The sequence below is a fragment of the Triticum dicoccoides genome, chromosome 1B (assembly GCF_002162155.2).
Source record: "Triticum dicoccoides isolate Atlit2015 ecotype Zavitan chromosome 1B, WEW_v2.0, whole genome shotgun sequence".
Classification (NCBI taxonomy): domain Eukaryota; kingdom Viridiplantae; phylum Streptophyta; class Magnoliopsida; order Poales; family Poaceae; genus Triticum; species Triticum dicoccoides.
In genome coordinates this window covers 582,060,779-582,073,319 of record NC_041381.1, presented here as the reverse complement: position 1 = coordinate 582,073,319, position 12,541 = coordinate 582,060,779, and positions in this window count along the sequence as shown.

Below are 12,541 nucleotides of genomic sequence, written 5' to 3'. Positions count from 1 at the left end.
TCTCATGGTGGTGAGTGGAAAAGCTTCAATGATAAACACAAAGAGTTTGCTGCTGACCCGAGAAACATTAGACTTGGCTTAGCTTCAGATGGATTTAACCCATTTGGCCACCAGAGCGCCACATATATCATGTGGCCAGTGCTTGTTATCCCTTACAACATGCCTCCAAATGTATGCACCAAAGAATCAAACTACATGATGGCCTTGCTCATCCCAGGTCCAAAAAGTCCTGGAAAGGATTTTGATTTGTTCATGGAGCCTCTTGTGGAGGAACTTCAATAGCTATGGAAGGGTGTTCTCACTCGAGACCTATATAGCAGCCCACCAGCTGATTTCTTTCTACGTGTTGTTGTAATTTGGTGCATCCATGATTATCTGGCTTTGGGCACTATGTCAGGGCGAACAACACATGGTTACAATGCATGTGTTCGCTGTGACAGGAATCTGCTGTTATACGCAATACTTAGCAAGATCTATTACATTGGACACCGCCGCTTCCTTGCCAAGGACAAGCCACATCCTAGAAAATACCGAAGACATGTGTTCAATGCAAAGCATGAAAACCGTGATGCGCCAAAGAGGCTCACCGCCGATGAGTTGCAAGTGGAATTAGAGAAGGTCGGGCATATTACACCAGGACACCATCCTGGTAATGGTAGCGGGAAAAGGAAGCGTGGCACGGTAGAAGAGAGATTATTGTTTACCCGCAGGTCCACTTTGTGGGACTTGGAGTATTGGAAAGATTTGGATCTGCGGCCTAATCTTGATGTGATGCACATCGAGAAAAATATATGTGACAGCATTATCGGCACACTTCTTAACATTGAAGGCAAGACGAAAGATACCTTGAAATCTAGGATTGATTTGACACACCTGGGTATCAGAAAGGATTTGCAGGTGCAAGATGAAGGTAAACCACGGGATATGGCACCAGCTCTGTACGTCTTGGACAAGGTAAAAAGAAAAGAATTTTGAGAGGTCCTGTCACGTGTGAGATTCCCACATGGATTTGCTTCCAACCCTGAAAGGAGAGTCAGTGCAGATGGAAACAAGGTACAAGGGTTGAAAACTCATGACTGCCACGTCCTACTTCAAAGGGTTTTACCTGTTATCCTTAGAGGATTGGGCCGCCCTGACTTATACAGAGCAGTTGCAGAGTTGGGACAATTCTTCAGGGAACTCTGCAGTAGAAATATCAGGATAGATGCTTTGGAGCGTCTTAGAGACAAGATACCAACTATCCTATGCGACCTTGAGAAGATATATCCTCCAGCCTTCTTTGATGTGATGGTGCATTTGGTTGTTCATCTACCTGATGAGGCACTACTTAGAGGTCCAATACAGTATGGCTAGATGTACCCTATTGAAAGGCATCTAGACACTTTCAAAGGCTATGTTAGGAACAGAGCTAGACCCGAGGGTTCCATTGCAGAGGCCTACATTGCTACAGAAGCGTTGACATTCTGCTCAAAATACATTGAAACAGCTGATCAGCTTAGCAAAGAGGTGGGTGAAGACAATCCCGGGCTCAATGTTTTCGATTACTCTATTCGAGTTACAGGGAAGAGTCGACAAGAGGACATACCTAAAGATTTGGACAAAATGGTTTGGTATGTGTTGAATAACTGTCCTGAGATACTACCTTATATCAAGTAAGTGCAGTACTGCAGCTTATACATCGTAATCTACTAAACTTGCAGCACATTCTTATATATTTAGATGTTTGATGCGATCACTATGTTGTGCAGCATCTACAAAGAGGAGTTACTGCCGCAAAATCCAAGAAACATTGACAAACTGGTTATGCCAGGATTTGCAAAATGGTTCAAGAACCATGTAAGCTTTTGAAGTGCACTGTCAGTTTTTTAATATATTGAGTACATAAGATAATCAACTTGTCTATTTTCTAACCATAGATTAAGAAGATGCGGGAGGATGGGCAGGCAGTTGATGATGCCCTTTACTCACTAGCAATGGGTCCTGATACACGGGTAAGATATTATGAATCTTGCGTTGTTGGAGATGTGCGCTACAATACCCTTGCACGAGAGGAAGGCAGGAAGACACAAAACAGTGCCATCATGAGTACGGATACGTATGACAAAGAGACAACTGAAATGTATGCTAACATAACAGACATTGTTCAGTTGCAGTATATCTCCAGTTTCGAGGATCATCGGTGTGTGGTTTTGTTGTGCTGTCGTTGGTATAACCTATTTTCCAGGATCGCAAAACCCAGAGATGATGATTATTTCAAATCCATCAATGTCAAGGCGGCGTACCAGACCAACGAGCCTTTTATTTTGGCAAATCAAGCAACACGGATATTTTTCTTGGAAGACACATTTGCACGTAGCGATGACTGCAGAGTATTGCAAAGGTTTGAGCAGAGGAATTCGTTTAATGAAGTTGCACAACAAGATGATGCTTACACTGCTCCTGATGTACAAGATAACACAGATGTTCCTAATATCTTTGAGAACCATCACCTCAATGATGCCGGCGAAAAGATTGCCTGTCATGCTGTGGACATACAAGAGTTGATCAAGAAGAAGCCAACGTTCGAGGACATTGAGGACGAAGAAGAAGATGACACCATGGGGAGTTACGATTCAGACTGATACACATGGCGGAGATGTTGACGCTGCTGCTACGGATGATGATTACATTGCTTTTGTCGTATTTGCCTGTCAGAAGACGTTTTTTTATCTACTATGTGAAATTGTGTTTGCTATGACAACTGAAACCTGATGAACATGTTGTTTAGTATTTTGCTGTGAGAACATCACTTGTTATGTATGCTGATTTGTGTTTGGTGATTGTATGACAACTAAAACATGATGACATTGTTGTGTATTTGTACTCATATTTGGCTGTGAAACTTGAATTTGATGACATAGTTTGATGTTGGACTGCAATTTGCGCGACGTCTTCGAATGAGAACAAAGCTGACCCGACAGGGCCTCTGCTATTTATTTATTTATATGAGCAAAAGGGGATACCCCCTGATTTCCGTTAATAGAAATCATTAGATGTTCACAACCCTACGCCCAGCCTGCTACACAGGTTTCATTCATTACTAGTTTCGGCAAAGTGCTCATGTCGTAGCCACTGAATACATCACGAGTGCTACATACACTGCAAATAAAGAGACAATCATCCTACAGAGCACATCAATTTTGCCCATTATCTTCACAAGCTCTTTCATCTCCTCATTGCTGTCAAGGTCGTTCAGCAGCTTTTGCTTGGCCATGATCAGAGGAACTGCATCTTTAACCTTCTGCTCTGCATCTTCCTCTTTTGTCGTTCCTTCAGTTACTTGTCCAACACTCTAACCTGCTGGTATTAGGATTCCTCGGCTAACCAAATAATCAGCGTAGTTGCATTCCCCCACATCAGCAACTTCCCAGAAATACAAATCACACGAATATTCCCTTTTCTGCACGAATCGAATTGGAAGATCATCAACCAAACTATTAAAAAATCAGCAACTGAAAGCATCAGAACAACACTTAAACATATTATTACCCCATGATTTGAGCATTTGTAGAAGACTCTGTCAGTGTTGCGGATTGTGGTTGAGACACGACGGATGACTCTGTGTGATTTGCAGCAGTGGCACCACACCAACGGCAGCGGGTTGCGATGAGCAATCGGCTGCGGTGCGCATGCCGGTGGGGGTGTGATGAGACCCACAGGCGATGGTATGGGTGGCGACTTGGCACATATCTGGTTGTTGCCTGCCGAAGAGCAGGTGGACGAGCAGCCAGTGGACATGGTTGCTGCGGCCAGAGCTTCTGATGCTAGGCAGAGTAAGTAGAGAAGAGGAGAAGCGAATGTTGGATATGTCAGTTTCATTACTTGCAGAGTAGCATAGCACCATATATAGAATATAGCCATAGTCTAGGTTTGGATTCGAACAAGCTACAGGAGAACGTCTTTCTTTTTTCTAAAACTCGTCAATGTATCTTTACTGGTACACTAGGTTGTTCTGTACGCCTTCCCAAGTCTTTGATTTTCTTTCCCCTTTTTTTGCGAGGAAGGAAGGAGGACAAAATTGAAAGTTCCTTGGACTCGAACCCAAGACCTCTCGGTTGAAAACCAAGGGTGCTAGTCACTTATGTGGCGAACGTTGCCTGTGAGGAGGACGGCAGACGAATGCATTTTCCTCGCAGTTTTCTTCCTATATATAAAAAAAGTATGCTACTTGGTGTCCACTTAGTCAAAAAACGATTGTGCCAACCTTGACCGTTGGATTGACATTCAACGTCTATCGCGTTTCTTCAGTCTCTTCTTCCTCGAGCCGCCAAAGCCAAACCGGCGCCGGCGGGACCGCGTGCTCCCGCCTCCCACGGCTAGCTGTGATCTTCCCCGGCTCCTGTTCGTTCCCGTCCGAGGCCTCACCATCGTCCTCCGCCTTGGTTTGCTTGCCACGGCGCCTCCTTCCGGTGTTGTCAACATGGTCAACAACCGAGAGGAATAAGGAGATGACTGTACATGGGAGGATGACAGTAGGGACCCAGCAGCGCACACAGTAATTTTGCTTTTTCGGGACGGAGAAGGGTATCAACTGGGTTGTGCGGGACCCGTGGCCTGTCTAGCCCAGGCTTTTATTTCATATGTTTAGCACATGACCAGCCCAGTTTGTTTTTTTCCTTTCTGAAAAATGGCTAGCCAACTATTTTGTTTTTTGCAGAATAACCAACATAGGCCTACTTGCTTTTCTACGCCCTGCTGGGCCGGAAATCTTTCAAGACGAGGAGGGATGCATTTTGCCCAGAAAATGGGCTAAAAGTAATAAGAAATGGGCTATAAGTAATAAGAAATGGGCTATAAGTAATAAGAAATGGGCTATAAGTAATAATAAATGGGTTGTAAAATGAAAAAAATACAGCAAACAGGCAATTAGTTCCAAAATAATGTTTTCTTTCGGATTTTGGTATTTTAAATTTCATTGTTTTTGTGCGGGTAAAATTTCATTGAATTTAAATTAAGGTATATTTAGATCTAAAATTAATTTGAATCTGGCTAGAAATTTCGGGCTGTATGCAGTTTGGGACAGATTTGGAGGCTGACTTGTGGGGTCTACTAGGTTGACGTGTACTTTGGCTTTGTCAACTTAGTCCACAAACGATTCTAGCAGCAGTGACTGTTGGATGTTAATCCAACGGCCATGCTGCTTCTTCAATATCTGATCTTCTTGCTCCAGCCGCCCAAACCAGCTCCGATGGGACTTCCTGCTCATGCCTCCCATGGCCGGCTGTGCTGCCACACAGGCCGCACCGCCCCACCCTACTTCATTGCTGGCAGCACAGGCCGCACCGCCTCCTGTTATTTTCCGGCGACGGCAGCCGGACTAGTAAACCCTCGTACTCCCCACCGCGTGGGCAACCATTGTCGAGTCTTCCCCGGCTCCGTGTCGTTCCCTTCCTAGGCCTCGCCGTCGTCCACCGCCATGGTGCTCTCGACGCGGCCTGGTCAACATGGTCAACGAACGACATCCGTCGGCCGTGGACTGTATGCGCAAAATAATGATTCCTCCACCTGACAGCTGGGACCCACCGGAAGGGCCTCTCTATTTCACGAAAAAAACGTTCCCCTCGCTGACATGTCGGACCCACCAGCTATATGTTTGCACGCAAGGAAGTGCCTCCTTATTACGCACAAAAAATGAATACCCCCTGCTAGCTGGGACCCACCATAGTGGGAGGATGACTTGTGGGCCAACTAAGTTGATGGGGATGGAGGGCTTTGTCAACTTAGTCAATATGAACGATTCTAGCTCCAGTGACCGTACGATGTCCATCCAACGGCCGTAGTGCTTCTTCAACCTTTGGTCTTCTTGCTCCAGCCGCCCAAAGCAGCACCGGTCGTGCCGCATGCTCCTGCCTCCCGTGTCCAGCTGTGCTGCCGCGGAGGCCTCACCGCCCCCTACTATTCCCACCGCTGGCCAGGCCCTGTGGCGACGGCAGCCTCACACCGCAGCCGAACTAGTGAACCCTCGTACTCCTCTCCGCGCGGGCTTCCACTGCCGCGTCTTCCCCGGCTCCGCGTCGTCCCCTTCCTAGGCCTCGCTGTCGTCCACCGCCGTGGGGCTCTCGGCATGGCCTGGTCAACATGGTCAAGGAACGACTTCCATCGGACGTGGACTATACGTGGAGAGGCTGACAGCTGGGTCCACGGCCGCAGCAAGGAAGTGCCTCCTTATTACGCGGAAAATAATGATTCCTCCACCTGACAGTTGCAACCCACCGGACGGGCCACTGTATTTCGCGGAAAAAACGTTTCCTCCTGACTGCTAGGACCCACCAGCAACACCTTCGCACGCAAGGAAGTGTGTCCGGGCAAAAAACGATTCGCCCCCCTGACTGTTGGGACCCACGGCTACATCTTCGCACGCAAGGAAGTGCGTCCAGGCAAAAAAAACGATTCGCCCCCTGACTACTGGGACCCACCAGCTACATCTTCACACGCAAGGAAGTGCCTGACAGTCGGGACCCACCTGATCGAAGCGTACGTAGCGTTGTCATTCTGGCCGCGAACGTGTACGTACATATATACTGGTGGATGTAGAGGCGTACACGTGTCGTAGTAGAGGCGCGCACGTACCATGTACACGTACGTACAGCGGCCAGGGTGCAAGAAAGAAAATACGGCCACGTATGTGTACATACGGGCGGGGTCTCGAACGCCTACTCGCGCATACGTACGGTGAGGGCTCGTGTACATGGCTGGGTCGGAACGGAAAAACAGCGTCGTCGTCGTGTTCATGGGGAGGCAACGGAATGCGTCGTCTTCATGGGGAGGCAACGGAACACGTCGTGTTCATCGGGAGGCAACAGAATGCGTGGGAGCCAACCGGCTGGGTCGGAATGGAATGCGTGATCGTGTTCATCGGGAGGGCTTGGATGGAACAGGCGATGGAAACGAGGCCTGGCGTACCGCAAAACGGAGGAAACGGACCTCCCACATTCGGAACGGGGTCCTGTTGATCGGGAGGGGTGTGGCGTAGCAAAAAACAGAGGAAATGAACCTCCTACGGTCGAAACGGGGGTCCTGTTGATTGGGAGGGGTGTGGCGTACCGCAAAACGGACGAAACAGACCTCCTACAGTCGAAACGGGGGTCCTGTTGATCGGGAGGGGTGTGGCGTAGCGCAAAACGGACGAAACGGACATCCTACGGTCGAAACGGGGGTCCTGTTGATCGGGAGCGTTGTGGTGTACCGCAAAACGGACGAAGCAGACCTCCTATAGTCGAAACGAGGGTCCTATTCATCGGGAGGGGTGTGGCGTACCGCAAAACGGGACTCCACGGGATATTGTTCATCTCCACCGTCGACCTCCTCCAGCCTCCACGGGCTACCGTCGACCTCCTCCAGCCTCCACGGGCTCCTATTCATCCAGCCCCCACCGCGCGCTACTCCACCGGCTACTGTTCAACCACCCCTCCACCGTCTACTGTTCATCCAGCCCTCCACACCACGGGGTCCTGTTCAACCACCCCTCCACGGGCACCCCTCCATCATCTACTGTTCATCCATCCCTCCACACCACGGGGTCCTGTTCATCCAGAGGCAACGCCACCGCTTATTGTTCATCCACCCCCCCGCCCCCCTCGCAACGCTCACTGTTCATCCAATCGATCACTTCAGTTAGCAGCAGTAGCGAAGGAATCGCTCGATCGGGTTCAGTTAACAGCCATCGACCGATTGCTCAGGTTCAGTAACGCATAGCCTGCAGTGTGATCGCTCGGGTTCAGTTAGAGCCCAACGCCTCGCTCGGGTTCAGTTAGATTCAATGCCTCGCACACACGCGCGTAAGTGTATGAGAGAAACACGCATCGCTCAGCCCCCGACCTCCCACCGTAACCGGCAACTCCCCAAAATTTTCCTCCCCCTCACTTCTACCATAGTTTTTCCCGTCATGGACGGCCCAAAGAATGTCATGCAGCTGCATCTCCGGCCCGCCCAGGACAAAAAGCCCATTTTCTATCATGATTTTTTGTCATAGAAGTAGGAGCCCACCACATCTATGATGATACCGGGTTTTGTCACAATTATCGTCATAGAAGTGTCATATGTATGACAGGAAAAAAATTCGTTCGGCCCAAAATGTCACGGATGTGTCTTTTTTTTGTAGTGCGGGTTGTCTCCCTGGCAGCACTTTCTTTAAAGCCATTAAGCTAGGAATTTAGCTCAAGTAACGAATCCACCCGGATCCCAAGGTATATCAAAGCCAATTTTAATTAACAATGATTTGTAATTTAGTAGTGAGCACAAAGTAACATATATCAAGCAATGACGAAGTCTAACTCTCTTCCTATGTATCGGCATGTCATAAAAGAACAATTCATGCACACCAAGTAAAGGCCAATGCATAGTATTAGTTTCTTGCAATTCTATCATGTTGGAAACATAGAGAGGTGGAGATACAGTTCTCTCTCATAATAATTGCAAGTAGAAGCAGCAAGCACATGCATATTATATCTATCAAAATCATCATGTGTAGTAGTAAAAGGCAACCCATCAATATAATCCTTAATAAGCACAAACTTCTCCGATATAGTGTAGTCAGGAGAATTCAAAAAGATAATAGGACTATCATGCATGGGTGCAATAGCAACAATTTCATTTTTAACATAAGGAACTATAGCAAGTTCATCTCCATAAGCATAATTCATATTGGCATCTTGGCCACAAGCATAGCAAGCATCATCAAAAAGGGATATTTCAAGAGAATCAACGGGATCATAGCAATCATCCTTCGGTAAGCACGAAGGGGAATTAAACAATGTATGAGTTGAAGAGTTACTCTCATTAGAAGGTGGGCACGGGTGATCAATCCGTTCTTCCTCCTTTTTTTTCTTCGCTCTCCTCATCATCTTTTTCATCCAATGAGCTCACAGTTTCATCAATTTCTTCTTCCATAGCTTCCTGCAAAATATTAGTCTTCTCTTGGACAGCGGAGAATTTCTCAATATATAGTTTAACATAGGCATTAGAAGCATAATTATAATAACAATATTCAAGTATAGCAAAATTTTCAGATTTGTAAAGAGTAGCATCATACTTTTCAATCAAAGAAGCAATTTCATAAGCACCCTTAAAAGCAACAAATTCTTCAATTTGTTGAACATCATAGTAATTATAAAAACCCTTAGCATACGAAGATACGATCCCATTATCAATAAACTCACATTGGTAGGGAAGGTGTTTCTTAGGGTTTACAGAACAACAAGTAATATCATATATTTCACATAGATTCCAAGCATAGCATTGCAAACGATGAATTTGATCCAGTAAAAGTTTCCCTTTTTCAGATATACGGTGTCGCACATAACAGGCATGCTCATCTAAAGATTTGCCCTCAACTAAGCTAGTGGGGGTTTCAGCACGAGCACATAGGGATCAAAGATGATGCAAGTAAAAAAGCTTCAGGAGTGTGATAGATTTTGAGTGGTTCTTCAACCATTGGTTTAGTAGGTACAACTAATTTTTTTGGTATTTTGCATTTCCTACCCATAACTAAATATAGAAAACAACTAAGAACATCAAATAAAAATTACTTAGTGATAAAGCAAACAAGCACACACGAGAATATTCACCCCACGCTATGACTCCCTGGCAACGGCGCCAGAAAAAGGTCTTGATAACCCGCAAGTATATGGGATAGTTGTAGCCTCTTTCGATAAGTAAGAGTGTCGAACCCAATGAGGAGCTAAAGGTAGAACAAATACTCTCTCAAGTCCTATTGGCCACTGATACGACTCTACGCACGCTTGACGTTCGCTTTACCTAGAACAAGTATGAAACTAGAAGTACTTTGTAGGTGTGATAGGATAGGTTTGCAAGATAATAAAGAACACGTAAATAAAAAGTAGGGGCTGTTTAGATAAAGAAGCAATAAAGTAAATATAGCGAGTGTGAAAAAGTGGTGGTAGGAGTTGTGAAATTGTCCCTAAGCAACTGACTATGTTACTAGACCAGTAATCACTATTGCAATTCTATTTGAGGGAGAGGCATAAGCTAACATACTTTCTCTTCTTGGATCATATGCACTTATGATTGGAACTCTAGCAAGCATCCGCAACTACTAAAGATTCATTAAGGTAAAACCCAACCATAGCATTAAAGCATCAAGTCCCCTTTATCCCATACGCAACAATCCCCTTACTCGGGTTTATGCTTCTATCACTCAAGCAACCCACCATAAAAGAATCATGAACTTATTGCAACACCCTACAGCGGGAATCCCTCACGCTTGCGCGACACGGAGGGCACAATAGGACAGCACCAATAATAAAACATGTAACTCAAACCAATCATAGCAATTCATCAATCACCGATAGGACAACAGAAATCTACTCAGACATCATAGGATGGCAACACATCATTGGAAAATAATATGAAGCATAAAGCACCATGTTCAAGTAGAGGGTACAATGGGTTGCGGGAGAGTGGACCGCTGAATATAGATGGGGGAAGGTGATGGAGATGTTGGTGAAGATGGCGGAGGTGTTGGTGAAGATCGCAGTGGTGATGATGGCCCCCGGCAGCGCTCCGGCGCCACCGGAAGCAAGGGGGAGAGAGGCCCCCTTCTTCTTATTCTTCCTTGACCTCCTCCCTAGATGGGACAAGGGTTTCCCCTCTGGTACTTGGCTCCCATGGCATGGGAGGGGCGAGAGACCCTCCGAGATTGGATCTATCTCTTTGTCTCTCTCTGTTTCTGCGTTCTTTTATATCCGGAGATTCGTAATTCCGATTGGGGTCAATCTTTTGCCCAGATTTTTCTCGTAAAATTAGCTTTCTTGTGGTAAAAGAAGAGCGTCAACCGCCTTACGGGTGGCCCAAGAGAGTGCCAGGCGCGCCCAGGGGGTGGGCGCGCCCCTATCTCCTGGCCACCTCGGGCACCGTTTCGCGTTGATTCTTACTCCGGAAAATTCCAAATATTCCAAAATAATTCTTCGTCCGTTTTTATCCCGTTTGGATTCCGTTTGATATTGGGTTTCTGCGAAACATAAAACATGCATCAAACAGGAACTGGCACTCGGCACTGGATCAATATGTTAGTCCCAAAAATAGTATAAAAAGTTGCCAAAAGTATATGAAAGTTGAAGAATATTGGCATGGAACAGTCAAAAATTATAGATACGACGGAGACGTATCAGGCCCGATCCCTGTCATGAGCTACACCATAGATCATGTTGTCGCAAGAAAGATCAATCTAGTAGGCCAAACCAAACCGATAATTCGAAAAGACTTACAAAAATAACTCAATCATACATAAAAGAATTCAGAGGAGATTCAAATATTTCTCATAGATAAACTTGATCATAAACCCACAATTCATTGGATCTCGACAAACACACCGCAAAAAGAGTTACATCGAATAGATCCCCAAGAAGATCGAGGAGAACATGGTATTGAGATCCAAAAAGAGAGAAGAAGCCATCTAGATAATAACTATGGACCCGAAGGTCTGTGGTAAACTACTCACAACTCATGGAGGGGCTATTGTGTTGATGTAGAAGCCCTTCGGGGTTGATTCCCCCTCCGGCGGAGCGTCCACAAAAGCTCCAAGATGGGATCTCACGGATAATAAGGTTACGGCGGTGGAATTAGGTTTTCGTTGGCTCCCCTGATGTTTTCGGGGTACATGGGTATATATAGGAGGAAGAAGTACGTCGGTGGCCGCCCGAGGGGCCAACGAGATAGGGGGGCGCGCCCTCCACCCTCATGGCCGCCTCGACTGCTTCTTGACTTGCACTCCAAGTCCTCTGGATCACGTTCGTTCCAAAAATCACGCTCCCAAAGATTTCATTCCGTTTGGACTCCGTTTGATATTCCTTTTCTTCGAAATACTGAAATAGGCAAAAAAACAGCAATATGGGCTGGGCCTCTGGTTAGTAGGTTAGTCCCAAAAATGATATAAATGTGTAAAGTAAAGCCCATAAACATCCAAAACGGGTAATATAATAGCATGGAACAATCAAAATTACAGATACATTGGAGACGTATCAAGCATCCCCAAGCTTAATTCCTGCTCGTCCTCGAGTAGGTAAATGATAAAAACAGAATTTTTGATGTGGAATGCTACCTAGCATATTTCTTAATGTAATTTTATTTATTGTGGCATGAATGTTCAGATCCAAATGATTCAAAATAAAAGTTCATATTGACATAAGAAATAGTAATACTTCAAGCATACTAATCAAAGCAATCATGTCTTCTCCAAATAACATGGCTAAAGAAAGTTCAACCCTACAAAAATCATATAGTTAGGCTATGCTTCATTTTTGTCACACAAAATGCTCCCAAATTCTACACCCCCGATGACAAGCCAAGCAATTGTTTCGTACTTAAATAATCTCAAACTTTTTCAACTTTCACGCAATACATGAGCGTGAGCCATGGATATAGCACTATGGGTGGAATAGAGTATGTTAATGGGGATTGTGTGGAAAAGACAAAAAAAGGAGAAAGTCTCACATTGACGAGGATGATCAACGGGCTATGGAGATGTCCATCAATTGATGTCAAC